The following is an 18,348-nucleotide window of genomic DNA, read 5'->3' as shown; positions in this document are numbered from 1 at the left end:
TGTTTAACATGCTAACTAGCAAATGACAGTAAAGCCAGCATCGAATTTCTGCTGTCATCAGCAATAAAAATTGGATAATTTTAATCAGATGCCATTCACATGTCAATTTTTGCACCTGGAAAGTTCATTTTGTGCAAATGTGATTCTCAGTGGGTAAGTCCTGAGAAGGGCTTGTGCTGGACCTTTTTCTTTAATAAACAGTAAGCACTGACTGCAATCTGAACAGGATTTATACAGCAGTCTGTCAGCCGAACCAAATTAACATCTTCTCTGACCCCTTCCTCGAATCAGGGTGGAACGTGATCTGTCGTATCATCATGGCTCTGATTTCTCATGTGACTGGCAGCTGACTGAATGAAACCCTCCGTTAACAAAGGAGAAACTGTGCACATTGTACTTTAAAAACATAAAATTGGCTTCAGTTTGGCCTGTTTTTCTAAATAGGTATAAATTAGAAAGAAATACTTTACTTACACGTGTACCAGTCATTCCAAGTGTCTTTCCCTAGTTCTTTAGTAGTTTTGTACATTGTAACTCAGATTAAGGAGCTGCTCGCATCATAAATCTTGTTTTAGTGTTCAGTGTCAATTTACAGAAAATACAAAACAGCAAAGATTTTGAGGATTAAGAGAGCTCTGGGATGTTTTAGTAGGAGTCCCGGTGCCTCGGCCAGGTGGCCTTCACAGAGGTGGGGCGTGGCTTTCCAAGGATGTGACTGACGCATCGGATCTACTTTGCCTCACCTTGAGCTGCCTTGAGGAGCACGGCAGAGAATTAGCAGAGGCAGTCTTTCTAGAGCCGGCAGGGATTAGCGAGAGCTGCGGGCTTTTTGCCTCCAGTTTAGTAAAACCCCAGGCCTCCTACTCTGAGCGCTCTCTCTCCCTCTCTCTCCTGTCCTCAGGAGAGGCATTCTGTGGCCCAACTTCTTCGTGAGATGAAATGCACTTTTGTCTTACTAACTTCCAGATAACTGCCAGTCAAAGCGTTCTAGCTGGTTCCCTTTTTCTCCCCCGGAGAAAAGGAGCCAAGAATTGTTGGTTGTAAACCCAAGCCCTGAGCGTGCCCCAGCTCACAGGCCCAGAACAAATTGGCTCATTTGTTAAGTAAGAGCTGTCTAATTAATTAAATCCTTGAGCACAACATTATGCCTCGGTTAAAAGTGAAAAGTCATCTAGCATTTGCTAAGTTGTCTCCTCTGAGGAATAGAATTTAGTGTGAAAACTGCATTTTCTATATTTATGAATCATCATACTTATCAAAATTTTACAGACAGGATGAATTACCAAGTAAGAAGCATAAAATAGTCACTTGGTAGCTTAAGAAGTTTTCTTTCCTTCTTTGCTGTTAATATTAAGCACAGCAACAATTCTGACTCATGCATTGAAACTACTAGATTTTACAGTTTTAGTGTTTTCAAAAGTGTCTAAAAATTACCTTGTAACTTGTATTTTGTCACCTTTCTATTAAGGCAATCTATTTGGAAGCTGTATTTTTTAGTTGAATTTGGGCCAGAATTGTAGTTGGGGTGGGGCACATTGCCATGAGTTTTAAAAGAAAGTTGTGGTATGAAGGATACATTTGATTGGATTCAATGAACAAATTATTTTCCTAGGGAAAAAAATATTCACTTAAATTCGGAATATGCTGGATTTTAGCTTACGTGTGTATCTGAGCTTGGGTGAGCCTTGGGCTGAGGATGTCCACGCCTGCCTGGAGGCCAAGCAGCCCTGTGAAAGTCTCTATCTGCCAGCATAGAAATCCGAATAGGCCATTTATTCCTTTTTTCAAAAATAATAACTGAGCACAGTGCTGTAGTCATATACTGCACAGTGGCGAGTCAAAGCCCTTTTATTCCTCTCTCTCTGGAAGAACAGGACCCAATTCAGCCACTGAGAGATGGTGAGCTCTTAGCCAGAGCTGCCGAGATGTGGTCCGCAAGTTTCTCAAAGTTCTTCATCCGGATTCCAATCTGTTGTGTTCATTTCTTAAAGCCGTTCTTTGAAAATCAGACCAGTTGAAGACAAGTATGCAACAAAGGACTACAAGCAGTTTTGAAAGCTGTTTGAGGACAACGAGAGGGATAGTTCTGCTTCTTACTTCTTCCCCATCGGTGTCCCTATGGAAAAAAAACTGAATTTTCAAAAATACTTCCTGCTAGGCATTTAAAGACTGTTCTCTTCTCTCAGGAGTCAAGCTAAAAGCCCTCCCTGAAACTGACATGCAACTTCACAACAGCAACTGATAGATTTCTTGAAGCTTTAAAAATAAAATGAAATAGGTGGTACGAACTATTATGTATAAAACGAATAAGCTACAGGGATATACTGTGCAAGACAGGGAATATAGCCAATGTTTTGTAACAGCTATAAATGGAGTATAACCTTTAAAAATTGTGAATCACTACGTTATACACCTATAACTTATATAATATTGCACAGCAGCTATACCTCAATAAAATAAATAAAATGAAACAGGAAGTACTTTTCATAGCCCACTGGCTTCATTGACAGGGTGGTAAATAAATTGCTAGTTCCTGGCTGTGTGTACCTTTCACGTGTAACATGTTCTCCTTGTATTCGAGCAGATTTATCAAGTCAGAATGTGGCCAGAAAACCTTAGGTCAGGCTCTTCGTGAGTCTGGCAGCAGCAGCCCTTAGGTGACCCTAAATGACTTAATACTCAAGGCTCCTAAGTGCAAAGCACCCAATATTGTATTTGTAATTTTTATTGTTGATAATTTTGGACATTCCTTTAAGTTGATGTAATTCCATAATCTGATTTAACATGAGTTCAATCACCTTCTTCTCCCCCGTTATTTTAGAGCTGCTTCGTCGTTGCATAATTAAAAGTGTGTGTACGTTGCCCTTTCCTGTGGCAACGCCGTGGGTGCCTGCAGCCACTTACTAAGAAACGAAAATTCCACCTCTGATCGTTTTAACCCATGTTTTCAGATTCTCTCAGCCTCCTGGCTTTTTAGATTTAATGAAGCACTGGATCTTGCATTATTAAGAATTTGAAAATCTAGTTCACTTGTAAATATATAAAATAATTAAGCTAGATTAATTAGGTGTTACCTAATAGCATTCTTGCTTCAATAAATTCAAATGACCAGAGAAAGAAGAATTACTAGTAACTGGACGTTCCTCTTAACTTGCCCTGGCCTATGTTGTGATTGTTTGATGATAAATTAAGACTTCACAGGTAGTTGAAGATTTCTGTCTCTCTGTTTGTCTCTCTTTTTCTTTGTCGCTCTCTCTCTCTCTCTTTATTGCTCCCAAACATTATTTATAGTCTTATTTGCCTAGTGGCATTTGAAACATAACTTTTTCCCCTAATTTTAAAAGTAATACATGCTCACCTAGGAAACTAATTATAGAGAAGAAAACTCAAATCTCTTGTAAACCCATCACCTAGAAATTAAACTCGCTTTCAGTTTTGTTTACCTTTTCCAGTCTTTTTGTAAAATTATATCTGTATTTGTTGAGTCATCCTTTCAACAAATATTTATTGAATGCCTTTATTGCCAGTATTTCTGGGCATTTATGGAAGAAAAAAAAAGCAACAACACACAAGCAACTTGGTCCTCGTGGAGGTCACATTCTAGTGAGCGAGCCAGAAAATAAATGACTACAATACCTAATGTTAGATGGTGAACCATGTGTAAGGGAAACTAAACAGGAGAGGGCATCAGAGGGTGTGAGGGTGGGCGGGGAGGGTCAGGATGTAATAAAGGGCTCAGGAAAGACCCGACTGAAGAAGGGTTTTTGAGCAAAGACTTGAAGGAGGTGAGATGGTGAATCGTGTCTGGATGCAGAGCTTCTAGGCAGAGGAAATAGCAAGTGCAAAGGCCCTGAGGCAGGAGTTCTAGATGAGGGTGATTTTTGTTTTATACCAATAAGTTTTTTTTTTTTAATGCAACTGTAGTGACTGGAATAATGGACATTATGTAGCTAATTAAGACTGTGGGGTAAGAGAATGTTTAAGGGTATGAAAATGTATCCTTTACTGCTAATTGTACACAAAAATTGTGGATTTAAAGTAGGTGCGGGGAGGTGTAAGTCACCGTACATCACAGTTGTATGTTGGTACATGCCTGGGAGTTCTGTGTGAGGGGAATTCGGTGGCTTTTGTTTACTGGATTGTTTTAATCCTTATTGCATGTTTGTCTATAATAAGCATGAGTGGGCTTTAACATGAAGAGAGACAAGAGATACTCAGTGAAGGGGAAAGAGTCCCACCAGGTGGGCTGAGGCCTGTGACTGTGGTGTGGGAAGTGACACACTGCGGCAGGTGTTCAGTCCACGTAAGGGCCAGGGCTCTGGCTCCTGGGCTGCTGGCCAGAAATGGGGCTCTGGTTACGAGGAGACCAGCCCGGCCGAGGCTTTGGAAACAGGTCAGGGCCCAAGACCAGAGAAGCAGCGGGGCTCAAAAGAGAGGCGGGAGCCTCAGGAACTGGTCAGAGACATTACAAGGGAGCCCCAACCAGCCCAAGAGTCGCTTGATACTGAGCCTTGTAAGATTGGGGTGAAGGAAAATTATTAATGTATTTTTAAGTAATCAGTTAAAATAATGCATTTCCAAGGTCAAGTGATGTTCGAGGGGTGGGATACAAGTTCTTAAATCCTTCCTTTCTGAGGCTCGGCAGCAGGTGAAGGGCCTAGGGTTCTGATGTGGGTACACCCCAAGAAAGCTTATTTAAGTAAGCTTTGGAAACTCTTTGTATCATCCAGAGTAAGGTTTAGATCTCGATCCTTTTGCCCCAAGCTATAGTTTTTGGACAATTCAAACAAGAATGAACCTGAGAAGACACTGTGAATACCTCACTCCTGGGTTCTGTCGGTCTGTCTTGTCTGTCTGTCTTTCCAGCTATCAGCTGTCCATCTGTCCCCTATCAATCTAGCAACCTACCTACGCACACATATTCCTCATTTATCTTTCAATGATCATATCTGATATATTGAAGAATGTATGTAACATACACATAAGTTGTAGATACTATAATAAAATAAATACACATCAACCTTTCCCGCAACCAGGACTGATGCTGTTGGATCTTCCTCATCCTCTCGCGCTGCCTCCCCAGGCCAAAAGCGAGCGTGGTCCTGATATCTGTGCTCTTCGTTCCTTTGCTTTAAAAAATATATATCTGTGCATATACACATATATGTAAATGTGTGTAAATATACATATATATTTAAATTACATATATGTGCATTCCTAAATAAAAAGTTCTTGAGGTCTATAAAAATGGTGCCATGTTAAAAAAAAAAGAAATGGCAATAAAAATAATTACCGCACACACAAAAAATGGCATCATATTTATGTAATCTTCTAGAATTTGTGTCCTAAAATACTAAATCTTTTTTGAAAGATTAATCCATGTTGCTGTGTATAGCTGTGGTTCATTCAGGTTTTTCGGCTTCTGTGTAATATTCCATCTTGTACATCTACCATAATTTGTTTATATGCTCTCTTTTCATTGGACTCTGGGGCGCTTTTTACCAGACTGTCCATCGCTTCTGTGAGTTTCTGAGTTTACTGTAGGACAGTACAAAAATCACAAAGAGAAAACGGGTAAATTCCTAACACACCAAGTGAATAGTTTTCTTAGGCAGATTACTGTGTATTTGAAAACGTCTATAAAATCTGCACCCATATTAGACTCTGACAGCAATTTTAGAATGATTTCCTTGTACGCCTGGCAGCGTTCTATCTAGTGCTGGCCGCCACTAGAGGGCGTGGGGGAGCTGGGCTGTGAACGGTTTGGAGATGCTGAAAATTACAGAATTGAAACCCAGCCTCCTGGCACTTGTGTTCTTGTACGTGCACATTTCAGCAGGGCAAAGACATCAGTATCAATCCAGTTACAATGAGAGGATCCAATTAAAGTCACATCTGTATCTGTACACAGATATGCCTGGTTACACACACATTTTAATCTAGGAGGGGTGAAGAAATGAACAAGGACTAAGATACATCACAGGAGAATAACCCCACGGGCTGGTGGGGAGGAATTTCACAGACAAAGGGCACAAAACAGTGACCGACACCTCTACTTCTCAGTTTAGAAACACTGATGTTCGAGGCCTCTAAGAACTCAGTAGTGTTTTGAGTGTATCACCTTTTATTGATTATTTCTACCCAGTGTCTTAAGAAATCTTCTGAATGTTCTTCATTCTGTGCTCTCTCAAGTCGTCTTCCCTCACTGGCCTCTGACTTGGAACTTTTTCCACTCTTGGGAATGAATGGAAGCACGTGGGTTTTTCCCTCCCACAGTGTTCTTGAATCCCAGAAAATTGCTTAATTTGCGATTGCATGGAGAGAAGACTGCTTGTGAGTTGTTTGCTTCTAGATCAACCACTGACCTGTGAAACATTGAGGACAAAGCTCCCCGCTTGTTAGAAATGTGTACAAAAGAAAGGGCGGCCAAAGCCTGTCCTCGGGACCTTGGGGTGTGTGTGTGGTGGACCGAACAATCCCCCCCCCCCCCCACCTAAAGATGTCTGCCTCCTAACGCCCAGACCTGCGATTCTGATCGTAACATGGCTAAGGGGACTTTGCGGATGTGGTTAAGTTAAGCATCTCTCAGGTGGGGAGGTGATCCTGGATTGTCCAGGTGGGCCCGTGTGATCACAAGGGTCTTTATGGGAGGGAGGCAGGCGGTCAGAGAGAAGAGAAGGTGCCATTGACTTTGAAGATGGAGCTTGGGGGCCTCCAGTCAGGGAACTCAGGCAGCCTCTAGAAGTTGGAAGAGCCAAGGAAACGGATCCTCCTGCAAAGCCTCTGAAAAGAATGCAGCCCCGCAGACGCATTTTAGATTCTGATCACCAGAACCGTAAGACTACAAATCTGTGTGGCCTTAAGCCACTCATCTGATAATTCGCGTAGCAGCAATAGGAAATTTATGTAGTGTTCCTTCTGAGAAGAAGGAACCAGCTTCGTCTGAAAATGCCAAGGGTGGGTTTGCCAACTCACGTCTCCATCCACCAAGGAAATGCAGTTTGACCCCCGTATGTGAGAGAACTGCGTCCTGAAACGAAGAGGTTTAGAGTGAGGCTGGGCAGGGTGGGCGAGTTGAGGAGCTCAGGGTGGCCTGGGAGGAGGCTTCACTGCAAGGGGGGAATAAGAGGGCTTGAAAAGGAAACACGAGGTCAAGGTGGTCCAGCAGAGTCCTGAAGATGCTGCACTTGGAAGCCACGGCCAGACTGTGTTTCAAGGAGGAGGCTGTAAACTGTGTTCTAGGAGCACTGAAAAGTCACTGTATGGCATTAAAATGTTTGTAGAGACCTTTCTAAGTAGTTGTCCATGCTTTTGTTTATATGGAGGAAGAGGAGGGCTTTTGGATTAAAAACATCAATTCAGGTGCTTAAGGATGAGATGAAGACTGAGTAAAGGGAGGTGGGCCGTGGGGACCACATGTCAGAAAATATTGCTGTTGAATGAATGGAAAGAAATTAAACAGGAACCAGGAAAAGCAGCAGGTTGTTTTTTTGTTCTTGTTGTTTAAATTTTTTTTTATTGCAGAAAAATACACATCATGTAAAATTTACCACGAGTGACTTTCAGTCCCTTCACAATGTTGTACTGCCATCACGACTGTCTAGTTGCAGATGTTTCATCAGCCCTAAAAGGAAACCCCATAATTGTAATCCCGTAATCACTTCCCCTGCTCCTCTCCCCCAGCTCCTGGCAGCCACTAATCTGCTCTGTGTCTCTGTGGGCTTTCCCTGCTCTGAATATTTCATATAAGTCAAATGGAACCATACAATATGTGGCCTTATTGTGCCTGGCTTCTTTCACTTGGTGTGATGTTTTCAAGGGGCATCTGGTTGTAGCACCTTTCAGCACTTCATTGCTTTTCATGGCTGAATAATATTCCATTATTTGGATATCCGACAGTTTTCCTTCTCTAGTCATCAGTTGATGGACATTTAGATTGTTTCCACTTTTTGGCTGTTGTGAATAGTGAGCAGCTCGCTTTTCTCTTGTGTGGTTTTGTTTTCAGGATAAATGTTACTGAACATAATTTTGTTTGCCTGTTGCACTGTGAGGCCAAACAAACTGAAAATGGCGGAGATGGGAGCAGAGAAAGGTTTATTACAGGGTTGAGCAAAGAGGATGGGGTGGCTCATGCCCAGGAAAACCCCAAACTTCCCCAAGGGTTTCAGAAAAGCATATATTTAAAATTTTTATTTTACTTATTTTTTGAAGGGAGGAGGTAATTAGGTTTGTTTATTTATTTATTTACTTAATTTTTTAAATGGAGGTACTGGGGATTGAACCCAGGACCTCATGCATGCTAGACATGTACTCTACCACTGAGCTATTATGGCCCCCTCTTCTCAGAAAAGCATATTTTAAGTCCAGGTAAGGGAGAGGGGTCGCAGGTAATGTGATCAGCTCTTGTGTGCACAATTCTCTGACCGGTTGATGTGGAGGGAACAGGGCGGTCAACACTGTCAACCCCTAGGCGCCAGAAGGTCCATTGGCCACGGGCTCTTGATCATCAAGTAGTTAATTTCTTCCCTTTGGTGGTGGTTTTCAGCATCTGAAAAACTCAGGAAACATGCATGAGATCCTGTTATCTGAGTACTTCAGAGAGGAGCTACAGCGGAGAATGTGGGGAGGGTTCCATCCTGGGAAGGCCCTGCAGGGTCCTGCTCGGTATGTAGAGAGGAGGGGAAGAGGCCCATGACAGGGCAGTCCTGCTTGGTCCGTGCTGCTTGGTTGCTGTGTAGAACTTGCAAGGAGAGTCTAGGCTGTCTCTAGGGGGCAGGATGATGTCTGGGGGAGAGGCGGACCCAGGCAGGTGACTGGCTTTGCTTATCATCCATAAATCTCTCCTGGAAAATTAAAGATAGTGTGAGATAACTCTGCAAGTGCTGGAATGCCTGCTGGGGAGGCTGGATTCTAGGCAGCCTCGGCGCCTCCAGCAGCAAGAGCATTGCTTCTAAAGGAGGAACCCAAGAATGTGCCCTTCACATGTCATTTTAGTCATCATGTTTCCTTTTAAATTTTTTTTAGAGAGGAAGGAGTGTGCAGGAAGGAGGGGAATGAGGGAAACAACATTATTTAGAGCTATTTCAGAAAAGGAGGAAAAAGTCCATGGTGGTGTACCCGTCCTGGGGGAGATTGCATCACTCCTGTGCTGTGTTCATTTTTTTGAAGGCTATTCTTACTTGTGCCTGTTTTTAATACCTGAACAACTGGGAGAGAGAACTTATAATCCTGCAGTCATTTGGCTTGTGTTCTTGGAGAGTATTTTTAAACTATAACTTTCAGAGCCGTCTAATGTCATTTAAAGTGCAAGGAGTGCTTTCAGTATTTTCTCTTAAAGTCCCACTTTTAGCTTTTGAATAGTATTTTTACTTCCACTGAAAACACATTTTAAAGGATCTTTTCCTTGATGTTTGTGGGTTTTTTTTTTTTTTGATCAGTTGTTGCCTTTATTAAAACGAGTGATATTTTCAGTCATGACTCAGGAGTCATCTGCGCTGGAAAGAAAACGAACTGAACTCCAAAGCTTATCAAGCTAAATATCCCCAAGTCAGAAATGGATGTTTATTTTGAATAAATTGTGCGTTTTCCTGGGGCTAAGTTGGCATGAAATCATTTCCTTTAAAGGGCTTTTAATGGATGCACCATACTTGGAATATGTAATGAAAACTCAGTAATTGAGAGGATCTTTAAATGAAGAAGAAATTTGTATTTTTAAATTGAGAAATGGATCTGAAATTGATTAGGGGTCAAAACAGGAACGTCCAATCTAGGTCCTCAGTAAACTGAAAGAGGAAAGACTGTCCTTCTCCACGATCTTGCCCATGTGTGAGCTGTTCAATGAATACATAGGTGATTGAGTTTCTCCTTCCCTAATGGAAGGGGAGAAGTGACCCTGGTTCAAGAATTTGTGCTCTTTGTGTAGGGCACCTGCAAAGTTAGAGATCGACTTGGAAATCTGTCGTTGTTCTTTCTTCAAGGCCTGAAAGTCCTCCAGCAGTGAAATTATACAAGGCTTCCAATAGATGAATTTTCTCCTGCTGTTTAGAATATGGGGCTGATAATTTAATCAGTAGCAGGAAGGTAGTTGGCTAAAATCTTTCCCTCCTGATACTGCTGGCTGATTTCTAGAGTAGAAAAAAGCTTTCCTCTGCTAAAGAAGTGATTCGAGAAGCAGGAGGGGGACAGTGAGAAGTGGATGAGGCTGGATGTTGCCTGAGCTCATTACCTAGACTGCGTGACCTCTTGGCTTCAGGTTCTCCTCCTGCCTGTCTCCCCCGTTTCGCCCTTTTGGATTTAATAATGAGGGTAAGAAAAGGGAATTATTTGGTTGATCAAATTCCTAAAGAATGCAGAACGAGAGAGGATGAAGCTACAGGTAATCCAAGCCTCTGAGAAAGAGCTTAATGAAACAGAATCATAGAGGTAATCTGTCCAGCACTCAGATTCCTGGAGAAGGGATTATTTGCTAGGCCTTTTGGTTAAATAGTTCTAGCATCTCATGACCCTCTTACATACAGGAAAGAAACACTTTCTTCTTTTTGGACACCCTCTCCTGCCTGTTACTGTTGAGCTCTGGGACTCCTGAATTGCAGGAGTTATTTCAAGGGATGTGGTGGATACTTCAGTGTGGACCATAGGGGGCTAAACTGTTTTCAGTCACACACTGCCTTCCATCATTTACATTTTGACACTTTTGGAAGATAACTTTATAGTCACTTGATTGGGTCTGGTTTTGTGGTAGGGACCGAGGGGAGGAGTTTTCATCTGGCAGGTCACCTAACATCAAGTCAGTATCACCGGCAGAGCTGTTAACTGATCAGCCCTGAAGTCTGACAGATCCTGGCTCCTCCTTCATGTTACAGGAGGAGAGAATCCAGACAAAATATAAAAGTGGATCTATATAAAGTACTTTTGGTTAAAGAGGCTGTAATACAGTGCTCTCCAGATCCTGTCACATTTTTCTTAATCAGCGGTTCCTGTGAAACCAAACAGAAACAGCATTGATGATGAATGCATGTGGTTCCCTAATTTGCCCCACTTCTCTCTTTATTATGTAAGGATTGATCACAGTCAGGAATTGCTGTGTAACAAACATGCATAAAAAGAAATCTCAGTGGCACACAGCCAGCATTTATTTCTCACTTGTGTGTCTGTAGGTTGGCTGGGGTTCATCTGGTTTGGGCTGGACATTGCTCCAAGTTTTGGGTGCATCCAGACCTGTTCATCAGTCTTTTGGCCTCGTTGGACCAGAGATATCTAAGGCATGTTGTTTTCATGGACTAAGGCTGGAGAAACACCAATCATTCAGGCACATTTCAGGTTTCTGCCTGTTAATACACAGTTGGCCCCAAAGCCAAGAAGAGAGGAATACATCTGGTCACCATGGGCCATGGCAAGGGTGTGGACAACTAATACTACTACAGGGAGTGAAGAATTGGGACTCATAACTTAATCTGCCATTAAATTTTTTATTAGGTCAGAATACTTTTCATACAATTATATTGATCTTTATTCTATGTCTATGTTCAGAGTATTTTTTGATATGTGTGCATATTTTTCAGTTATGGGATATAAGCCTAAAAGTCCAGTCTCCCTATTTATTTTTGAAAATGGCTGCTTTATCTTTTCCTAACCCTCAGTATCTTTTAAGTGCTTCTTGAATTTTGGGCCATAATTATTAGTTTTATCCAACATAAATTTTAAGGCATTTACTTAACACCTTCCCATTCTCCTGCCTTTCAAAACCAGAACAATTTTACCCAGCAGAAATTTCAGGATGTGAAATTATTGGGAAGTTCGACATGATGTCGATGCCACATTTGTGTCTTCATGTAGTCAGAGCTAAAAGGCTTTGTAAAACCTGCTGTTACAGAAGTGAACATATGGTAGACCTTCATATTTATGGGAGGGGCTCATTGTACACATTGAATGGGGAACTTGGAAGACCCAGTTAAGTCCTTTGGCGAAACCATCCATCTCGTTCTGTAGCCAAAATGAATGCAGCTGAGATGAGAGTTATTGTTTCAGGATCATAAATTAAGTGCCCATTGTTGGTAACACACTCATGGTTATTCAGCAGATGTTAACAGAGAGCCAGCTGTGTGCTGGGCTCTGCAAGAGGATGGTGGAAAGCAAGTGTGGATTGTATGAGAAACGTTCCTTCTACTCTACGGAAACCAGTTCTCCCGTTTCCTGTTTGGGAGTTCTTAGCCCTCTGTGCTTTCCCTCCATAAAATATCTGCCCTCTTCGGCCTGACTCTGGAATACTTCACTTGAACTTCTTGTGCTATTTGTAAAGGGATGGAACACTTGACAAATGTCAGCCTTCCGGGCGGTGACTAGAGCAGAGGAGGTGACGGTTTCCATGGTCACCCTCTAGGGCTCTCACAGAGCTGCTGCTTTGGATCCCTGCTTAAACTCTGGGGCCACCGGCCCCGGTGGGTCCTGCGCTTGAGCCAGTGGCTCCGTTCTTCCAACAGTTAGTAAACGCCTGCTGTGTGTCAGGCACCCGCCGGGCAGCTAGCACAGCGCCGCGAAGTCTGTCTAGATTTTACTGCATTCCCCTTGGTGTTGGAACAAGGGGTACGGTTCTCAAACATCAGAGAGATAGTTCAGATAAGAGCTGTACATTGCCAGGCAGAGCTGAAGCTGTCAGTTCACCTTTTCAGTCATTCTGAAGAGATTCTGTTGCCATTTGCTCTACATGAAAAGAGAGAGTCATGGGCACCAGACTGAAAATAGCTGTATTACATCATCAGGAAAAGGTTTCATTGGTACATTATGCCTTGAGGGGAGGCAGTCCATGGTTATATTTAGATTGATTCTGTTTTGCTCATAGAAACAGTCATTTTAAGACACAGTAAGAAAAAAGAAAGGGATGGATCCTTGAAGTAGGCCACCAGATTTATTTTGTACACGTTGGTCAATATGATCTTAATTTTTACGTATAGTGAATCCGCACCCTATTTTATTCCTATTTTCCAATCACTTGTTATAATATTATCTCAGTTAAACTATAAAAGCATCTTTGAAGTAACGTGTTGCTTCTAACCGCACACCTCTTTTCAAATGTTGAATGTTTCTTTATTAAGAATATGAATTTCCAGGCTCCTGCAGTGGAAACACAGAGGTACCAAAGGAAATGTCTTTATTTTTTTTTTCCTCTTGGGATTTTAATCATTGACTCGAATAGCTTTGCTTTTTATGACCTGTGAAGACTAGGCTGGTTTAGATTCTCTCATTGAGGGATGGGGGTTTTTAGCTCACTGCCTGGACGATGCCCAGGAATGCCTCTGGTCCAGCACGCTCCCCCAGTCCCCTGGAGTGACAGTGCTGCAAATGACCAGGAGCAGCATCGTGGACAGGGAGAACCATGAGTGTGGAGGAGCCCAGTTACCGGTCTTTCCCTGGAAGCTTCTGCGGTGACAACAAACAGATACCCCCCCATCCAGCATTCGTGAAGAAGGGATTACTATTTGAACTCAGAGTATCACATGGAAGCTGGAAGAAATGTAAGGAACCAGGAGCTGGAAAATGGCCAGGAACAGAAGAAGCAGCAGGAAGGCACCCCAGGAATCAGGGGGAGCTGATGGGGGGCTTGGAGTACAGTGCGGGGCAGTTGAGGAGGCAGGCGGCTCCTGGGTGATGATGATGGTAACTGCTAAGAACTGTCATCTGTTAGTGCCTAATATTTGCAGGCACTGGGCTAAATGCTTTCACCATCACCTGATTTAGCGTCATGGCAGTTCACGAGGAAGGAAGTGTTAGCCTGGTTTAAAAGGCAAGGACACCACAGCTTGGTTAACTAACTTGACCAAAGTGATGGAGGGCCAAAGATATCCACCCATGCCCGCCTACCCTGCAAAGCCACTGGCTCTAACTCCACACCTTGCTGCGCCCTATACCAAACAGCTTGTATTTCCTTTCCCAGAACATAGTTTCTTAAACGGTACATGGGCAAATAAAGGTATAGTTAAGAATTTAAAATGTTTCCATCACATGCGAACAATGAAGAAGCAAACAGAATGTTGGTGTCATCGGTGTGTAAGAATTAGAGATGGTCAGGGCTGGTGGGGGGACCTGAGCTGGAGGGAAGGGAGCCCTGCCCATCAGGCAGTGTGGTGGGCGGGCATCTCTAAATATTGGAGAGCTATGCTTTTTGTGACGGGAACATACTACTTTGTGCTTGCTAAAAACTCATTTTCCATAAATTTAAAGCTTGTTTTCATCACAAAAGTGAGACTGCATTTTGGTAAAAATATGTTGATCTATCATATCAGCTAATTTTTTCTTGGCATAGAATTTCTCGTTGCATGTAAAGTCATTAAATCTTAGGAGATAATATGGCGCCAGTGGAAGGGAGACACCTTGGTCCTTGAGCTAGTTCGACTCTTGGGCCTCAGTTTCCTTACTGACTAAACAAAGTAAACAGGCTTCTTTAAAAGCTATGCTAGGGTGAGGGTATAGCTCAGTGACAGAGCACATGCTTAGCATGCACGAGGTCCTGGGTTCAATCCCCAGCACCCCCATTTATATAAATAAATAAATAGATAGATAGATAGATAGATAGATAGATAGATAGATAGATAGATAGATAGATAGATGGATGGATGGATATGTATTTTTTTAAAGCTACGATGATCAAGGCAATGTGGTAAAGAAGTCAGTAGACCAAAGTAGAGAGTCCAGCAGTAGACTCAACATATGTGTGACAACCAGTTTTCGACAAGCAGTTCAGTGGAGAAAAGGTGACTTTTTAACAAATGATGCTGGAAAAGTTGAATATCCATATGCAAAAACCTAGACTTTGATCCATACCTTGTACCACACACAAAAATTAATTTAAAAAGGTGTTAAAACATAGGCCTAAATATAAACCTAAATCTGTAAAACCTCCAGAAGAAAACATAGGCAAAAATTTTCACAACCCCCAGGGTAAAGAAGGATTTTTTTGGATCCAGTACAGCAGGCATGATCCACGAAAGGAAACATGACAAGGTGGACTCCATCAGGATGAAAACCTTGGCTCCTTAGCAGGCACTGCTGAGGGAATGAAAAGTTAAGGCACAGGTTGGGAGAAAGTTTTGCAAATCATATATCTGACCAAAGATTTGTATCCAGAGTACATGAAGAACTAAAGCTGAATATGTAAACAAACAACCCAATAAAAAAAGCCCAAGTGATCTGAACAGATACTTCAACAAAGATAAATACATGAAAAGATGCTCACCATCATTACTCATTAGAACTGCAAATTAAAAGCACAATGACATGCCACCACCCCTCTCTGAATGGCCAAAACTTAAAAAGCCCGACCATACCCAGTGCTGTGAGGATGTGGAGCAGCTGCCATTCTCATATTCTGCAGGTGGCAATGAATGTCAGACTGTACAACCGTTTGCTGAAACAGCCGGGCAGGTTCTTCAAAAGATAAACAAATGCCGACCATGTGATTCAGCCATTCCACTCCGAGGCATTTACCCAAGAAAAGTGAAATGTATCCACACCAAGTCTTGGACGTGATTGTTCATGGCGGCGTTCTTTGTAATAGCCAAAAACTGTCCATTGACAGGTGAAGAGATGAGTAAATGGTGTCTCTCCGTACAGTGAATGCTGCTCTATAGTGGAAAGGAATGAATTAATGGAACAACGTGGATGAGTCTCAAACTAATTATATTAAATAAAAGAAGCCAGACTGCGCTCACTTCGGCAGCGTATAGACTGAAAAAAGAAGCCAGACAAAAAAAAAAGGTACATGATTTCATTTGTATGAAGATTTTAAAATGCAAAGTAATCTGAAGTTACAGAAATCTGCAGATCAGTCCTTGCCTTGGAACGGATTAGGGGGGAGCAGGGCAGGGAAGGGCAAGAGGGAGGTGTTAAAAAGGGCATGTGGGAGGAGAAGGGATAAATTTGGAATTTGGGATTAACAGAGACACACTACTATATGTCAAATATGTAAACAACAAGGTCCTACCATATAACACAGGGAACTATATCCAATATCTTATAATAACCTATAGTGGGAAAAAAAAGTTTGAAAAAATATATATATTCTGAAATATATATTGGTGGGCGTTGGGCTGAATCACTCTGCTGTACACCTGAAACATTGTAAATCAATTATACTTCAGTTAAAAAAAAGGGCACCATGAAACTTTGGAAAGGCAATGGAATTGTTTATTGTGTTGATTTTAGTGATGGTTTTGTGGGTGTGTCAAAAGTTATCAAATGGTGCACGTTAAATATGCACAGTGTACTGTGTGTCCTCGGCAATAAAGCTGTTTAAAGGAAAACAAAGCGGGTACGGCAGTCGATACCAGTACATGAACGAGGACAGAAATGGGAGTAGGAGCTGTTCTGTTTAGATGCCAGCAGGAATTTTATAAAACTTTCTAAGGCTAATTCCAGATCTAGCTCTGACACCCTTCCATGTGGCTGAGATGTCCCTTCACTTGTGCTGTGTGGCACGTATTTTTGGTCAAAATGATTAAAGGGTCCTTTGACTTTTGAGAGTAATGTGTTATACATTTAAAAAAGGAAAAGACGCTTTATGGAGGCACAGCACAGAGACCGACAGTGTAGACCTGAGTTCTGAGCTGGTTTGCCAGGGCATGGCTCTTGGCTTTCCTGTTTGCATGTTGTAAAAGCAACCACTGAAGAGGGCTGGGAGGTTGGAGAACAGGTTGTAATGCTGAGAACCCCCCACCCCCAGGCCTGTCTTCTGTCTTTCTAAAGCCCGTTCACCTGCTTCTGTTGTATATAGTTGAGCGAAACAAAAGACACACGTACTTTAGTGCACCTCCCCTCCCCACCCCCAACTGAAAAGCCTCCAGGTAGGAGTCGGGTGGGGTGCCTTTTCCCCCAGTACCATTACTGGTCTGCAGTGAGCAGGGTGGGCAGGTGTTTTGTGGGTGGGCAGCTGTTTTGTAGGTGGGCGTCGGACATGTTCTGCATCTTGTTTCTGCTGGTGGCTTCACGGGGGTAATCACCAGTCGGAACTCACCAGATTGTGTGCTTTAAGCACATGCAGTTTATTTTCTGAAAATGTTATCTCAATAAAGCTGTTATTTTAGAAACTCTATACCTTTCTGCCCTCAGCCCTCAGACCTCAATGGCCCCTGCACACACGTACCCTGTGTTTAAATAAAATAATCACTGCCTCACTGAGTTTTTCTTGAAACAAGAAACCATAGGCATGTAGATTAGCTTTGATTGTGAAACCTGCGTGCTCGAGCTTTACATTTGCATTTCTAAGGGCAAAATCAAGTGTGAAATCGAGGCAGATTGTTTCAGCTGATGAAATATGAAAGAAAGTCACGATCAGCCCGTGTCTCTTCAAACGGGTGAGCTTGGGGGCAGGGCTGGGAGGAAGGTGGTGTTCGTCCTGGAATCTCTCAAGAGCAGTGACGCCACGGAGAATATACGCACTGTTTACTTGTCACTTGATGGAACTGATGCCTTTGATCCCTTTAGTTGTTCTGAATCATCCCTGTTACACAACTGCTCTGCTCCTTGAGTCCCCCCAAAAGACACATAGGACGTGTTATCCAACCATGAAAAGTGTCCTCTTTCTGGCTCAGGAAGGTCATTTCTCATTGGTTCCGTGGAGCCTGTGTGAGCTGATGAATGTGAGTGCCCAGCACCCATGTGTGTGGGGCACAGGCACCCCGCTATCCCTTTCCTTCCATCCCCCTGTTACATAATCATCAGTTAGTTCCAGATTATTCATTAACCGGCCTAAACCTCTCCCAGATTTGATTTTCCTACAGCCAGAGTGAATCATTCACCGGTTTGTGAATTTCCTAACAGGATCAGAATCAAAGGGTTTCAGCTTCTCAGCGTTTCAGATCCTTTTGGTAATAACTGAATTTGTGGTAGAAGCAAATTCGTTCTTTAGCCCTGGCCTGTGTCTGCAGAGATGGGAGCTTCTGCGTGACAGAAATGTTAATTCGGAGTTCCCGAGTCAAGCCTCATCAGTCCCCTCCAACCCATCCCATCTGTACACTTTGTCCTCTCAAGTTTTATGAGTTATTGACTTCACAAATGAATCTGCTCAATAAACAAGCATAATGAGGCAATTGACTTGTTCTTAAGAAATTTACAAGTGCTTTAAAAGTGTCAGTAGGCTAGAGACTGGTGCCCTAGGAAATAAAACTTATCTTGCTGGTCATTTTTAGTTGGGAGATCCAGGCTGTTCAATTTGGACCCCTAGTTCCCCATCAAAAAGGGTTCCCGTAGGACCAATTTTCATAAATCTGCTCACTGAATGTCTGTATTATCAGCAGCCACATCCTTTGTCCTGACCAAAGAGCAGTCAGGAATACAAAGAAGATAGTCGTAAGGTAA

The 18,348-nt window shown here is 42.5% G+C and overlaps 1 protein-coding gene across 1 annotated transcript in view; it reads left to right on the top strand.

Annotated features, from left to right (window-relative positions):
* Positions 1 to 18,348, top strand: part of RETREG1 (reticulophagy regulator 1) — a 121,473-nt gene that overhangs the window by 47,589 nt on the left and 55,536 nt on the right. The window lies entirely within an intron of this gene.

The sequence above is a fragment of the Camelus dromedarius genome, chromosome 3 (genome assembly GCF_036321535.1).
Source record: "Camelus dromedarius isolate mCamDro1 chromosome 3, mCamDro1.pat, whole genome shotgun sequence".
In the NCBI taxonomy this organism is placed as follows: Eukaryota; Metazoa; Chordata; class Mammalia; order Artiodactyla; family Camelidae; genus Camelus; species Camelus dromedarius.
Note: the sequence above shows the minus strand (reverse complement) of the source record. Positions and strands in the feature narration are given on the sequence as shown.